At 26.9% G+C, this 4,312-nt stretch overlaps 1 pseudogene; it reads right to left on the reverse strand.

The window, feature by feature from the left end:
• Positions 1-2,927: 2,927 nt before the first annotated feature.
• Positions 2,928-4,095, reverse strand: LOC135430064 (cytochrome c oxidase subunit 1-like; annotated as a pseudogene).
• Positions 4,096-4,312: the final 217 nt, after the last annotated feature.

Genomic DNA, 4,312 nt, shown 5'->3' on the forward strand with positions numbered 1-4,312 from the left:
GGTAATTACTGAAAAAATTACCCTAATTAATAATACATTTTTTAAATTTAAGCAAGAAATTAATATTAAAGGGTCAATTTTCTGTCCTGTTATTAAAACGAGAGCGTTTATTCCAGTTAAACCTTCTATTAAATTAGGGAATCAAAAATGGAAAGGAGCAGCTCCTCTTTTTAATAATAAAGTTGATAAAATAATTATTGAAGTAAAAGAGTTATTGATTTCGATAGTTATTCTGTTATTTATTATTAATAAAATGACTGAAAATAATAAAACAGTTGAAGCTAAAGCTTTGGTTAAAAAATATTTTAAAGAAGCTTCAATTGATTTATAAGTGTTATTATCTCTTATTAGGGAAATAAAAGATAACAAATTAATTTCTAAACTTATTCATGCTCCCAACCAAGAGTAAGAGGTTACCGTAATTAATGTTCCGATAATTATTATTGTAATAAATAAAATTTTTGAAGAATTATTAAAAATTAAAAAGAAACGGTTTAGAACCTTTATAAATGGGATATGAACCCATTAGCTTACTTATTATATTTTGGTGTACGATGCACAAAGTTTTTGATTCTTTTAGCAATAGTTTAATTCTAATAAATATACAGTCTTTGTAAAAAAAAACAATAAAATTAATCAATGATTGTAGAATTATATATAATTTACCCTATCAAGGTAATCCTTTTCATCAGGCAATTCATTTATAACAAGATTACACTTATTTTTTTTTTATAGATTACAAATATTTTTAAAAAATATCTTGAATTTTTTAAAAAGTATTAATTTTAATTAAGTAATACTATAATATATCTTAATGTTTAAGAATATCTAAAAATTTCTATATAGATCTATATAAATTAATAAATCTTCAACAATATATAAATAAAAAATATTTTATAAGACTTATATTAATTTATATAAATTAAAAGAATCATTAGATAAATCTTTAAAATATAGATTTTTTTATACCATATTTGTAAGTATTTTTGGATTGGGGAATTTTTAATTTAAATTGTTAATTATATAATAATATATTATATATTTATATATATAAAGATTATCTATTAATCTAGACTTGGCATACAAAATTTTGTTTTCAATTTATTAATTTTAAAATATAGTTTCTTTATCGCTAAAGAAAGATTTTTTAATATGCTTAAAAATGACATTATTACATTATTGATGTTTATTTTTTAATTAAAATTAGTTTTGTTAATTTTATAACTTTATTTCTTTTTATTTTTAAAGATATTACTAAAATTTATTATGTTTTATTTATTAAATTTATTAGTTTATTAAATTTTGTAATTTTTTTCATTTATTTAAATAATTGTGTTAACTTTATACTAAAATGTATTATTAAAAATTTAAGTATTAATATGTAAAAATAAACTAATATTTAAATTTCATTTTTATTTTCGAATGAAAATTATATTAATAGTGGTATATTTTTTATATTTTAGATTCTAGTAATTAATTAAGTTTATCTCTATATATAAAACTGTTTGTCCTGACTGACTGACTGACTGATTGGTGATCAACGCACAGCCCAAACCGTAAGAGCTAGGAAGCTGAAATTTTCACTGTAGCTACCTTATGTGATGTAGGTGCACGTTAAGACGGGGTTTCGGGAAATTACACCCGCAAGTGTGGCAAAATCGCGAAAACGTTTGTATGTAACTTTTTTGTTTACCATCCGATCGGCCTCAAACTTATTTTCAAAGATCTTTGTTCAAATTCATTTGAGGGGTGTTTCACACTTTTCGAAAAATACGTTCCTCCTTGGTGGAAGTGGAGGTCAAAGATTTGGTGGGTGACATTTCGAGCTCAAATTCATTTGCAGAGATCTATAAGAAAAATCATTTGAGACGTGTTTCACACTTTTCGCAGAATCCAAACTTCTTCGGGTGGAATGCGACTCAAAGATATGTTTTGCGAAGTTTTAAATTGTGTCCGATTTGCTTCAAACCTATTTTCAAAGCTCTACATAAGAATGTAATGAATACGTCTTTCAGCGATTTGGGAAATTCCACTCGCAACAGTGGTAAATTGGCGGAAAACGTTTGTATGAAAGTTATTTGTTTACCGTGCGATCAGTTTCAAAATCATTTCAAATTTGTTTGAGAACATTGATTTTATAACATACGTACCACGGGCAAGGCCGGGCTATACCCGCTATTCTATAAATATATTTAATTGTTTTTAAATTTGTTTAAAAATAAGTTATTAAAATTTAATTTTATTAGTTAATATAAAAATTAATTTTTTTGGTAAATTTATACAGTTTTATTTTGGCTTTAAACTTGTTATTAATTTGATTTACATGTAAATTTTTCTGTGAATTTATGTTAATTTTAAAAATTATTATATTTATTATAATCGCAGTAATTAATTTTATTAATTAAAGAAATTTAGAAATAGCAATATTAAAAAGTATAGATTAAATTGGTGCCAGCAATCGCGGTTATACCGAATTGCCGATGAATTTTTTTTAGTAAAAGTTAAATTAATTTAAATTAAAAATAATTAAATTTATTAAGTGAAATTTTATGTTTAAATTTGTTAACTAAAAACTAGGATTAGATACCCTATTATTTAAAATGTTAATATTTATACTTAAGTAGTAATAGGTAAGTTCTTGAAACTTAAAAAATTTAGCGGTATTTTAGTCTATCCAACCTGTTTTGTAACCGAGTTCTGCGTTCAAACCGGCATAAGCATAATAGGTTGGTTTCTATCTTAAAAAATTATAATATTTTAGTACGAAAGGACCAAATATTAAAAATGGGTAATCAGGGTGGGTGTTGTAGTAGGGCGTCCGCAGGGATTCCAGGTGAAACTTTACGAAATGAAGTATCGGAATGAAGGTACGGAAATTTGTAGAAAACGTGGGCATAGACGCACGGGATGGTTTTCCTTCTTACATTTCATGTTGTGTAAGCGTCTCGGTAATCAGAATAACGACGGGGTATTCCGGCTAATCCAAGGAAATGTTGAGGGAAAAAGGTAAGATTTACTTCAATAAATATAAAAATAAATTGACTTTTTAATCATTTATTATTTATAGTTAAACCAGTAAATAAAGGGTATCAATGGACAAATCCTGCTATAATAGCAAATACAGCTCCTATTGATAAAACATAGTGAACATAGTGTCATGTAAAATAATATCCACTGATGAGTTTGCTTATACAACTCGAGTTAATCCTCCAACTGTGAATAAAAATACGAACCCTAAAGCTTATAAAAAGCTGGGGAGTAAGAACGTTGTGTTCCATGTAGGTAGCAAGTCAGCTAAAAATTTTGATGTGGTGTCTACGTCTATTCCTACTGTAAATATATGATGTGCTCATACAATAAATCCTAATAACCCAATTGCTAGTATTGCGTAAATTATTCCTAAAGATCCAAAAGTTTCCTTTTTCACCTCATTTTTGACTAATAATATGAGAAATTATACCGAATCCAGGTAAAATTAAAATGTAAACTTCTGGATGACCAAAAAATCAGAATAATTGTTGGTATATAATTGGGTCTTCTCCACCAGCTGGGTCAAAATATGGGGTATAAAGATTTCGGTCTGTTAATAATATGGTGATAGCTCCAGCTAAAACAGGTAGAGATAAAAGTAATAATAAAGCTGTAATTACAACTGATCAAACGAATAAAGGTATTCGGTCTAAAGTAATTCCTGAAGATCGCATGTAAATTACAGTTGTAATGAAATGTACAGCCACTAAAATTGAAGAGATTCCAGCTAAATGTAAAGAAAGAATAGCTAAATCAACAGAAGCTCCTCCGTGAGCAATTCCTGCGGATAATGGAGGGTATACAGTTCACCCTGTTCCAGCTCCGTTTTCAACTATTCTACTGACTAAAATTATGTTAGGAGGCATAGTCAAAATCTTATGTGGTTTATTCGAGGGAAAGCTTTATCAAAGGCTCCTAACATTAAAGGTACAAGTCAATTACCAAATCCTCCAATTATAATTGGTATAACTATGAAAATAATTATAACAAAAGCATGGGCAGTAACAATAACATTATAAATTTAATCATCTCCAATTAAAGCTCCTGGGTGGCCTAGTTCAGCTTGAATTAAAATACTTGAAGATGTTCCTACTATTCCTGCTCAAGCACCAAAAATAAAATATAATGTTCCAATATTCCTATGATTTGTTGAGAATAATCATTGTCGCGATTAAGTGGCTGAAGTTAGGCGATAGATTGTAAATCTTTTTATAAGAAATTTTCTTCGTAATCAATTGATTAGTAAATTTTATTAAATCATAAAATGAATCTGGTCTTATAG

This window comes from Drosophila montana, unplaced genomic scaffold (assembly GCF_035044405.1).
Source record: "Drosophila montana isolate Dmon_TW-CO22-7 unplaced genomic scaffold, ASM3504440v1 contig_2861_1, whole genome shotgun sequence".
NCBI lineage: Eukaryota > Metazoa > Arthropoda > Insecta > Diptera > Drosophilidae > Drosophila > Drosophila montana.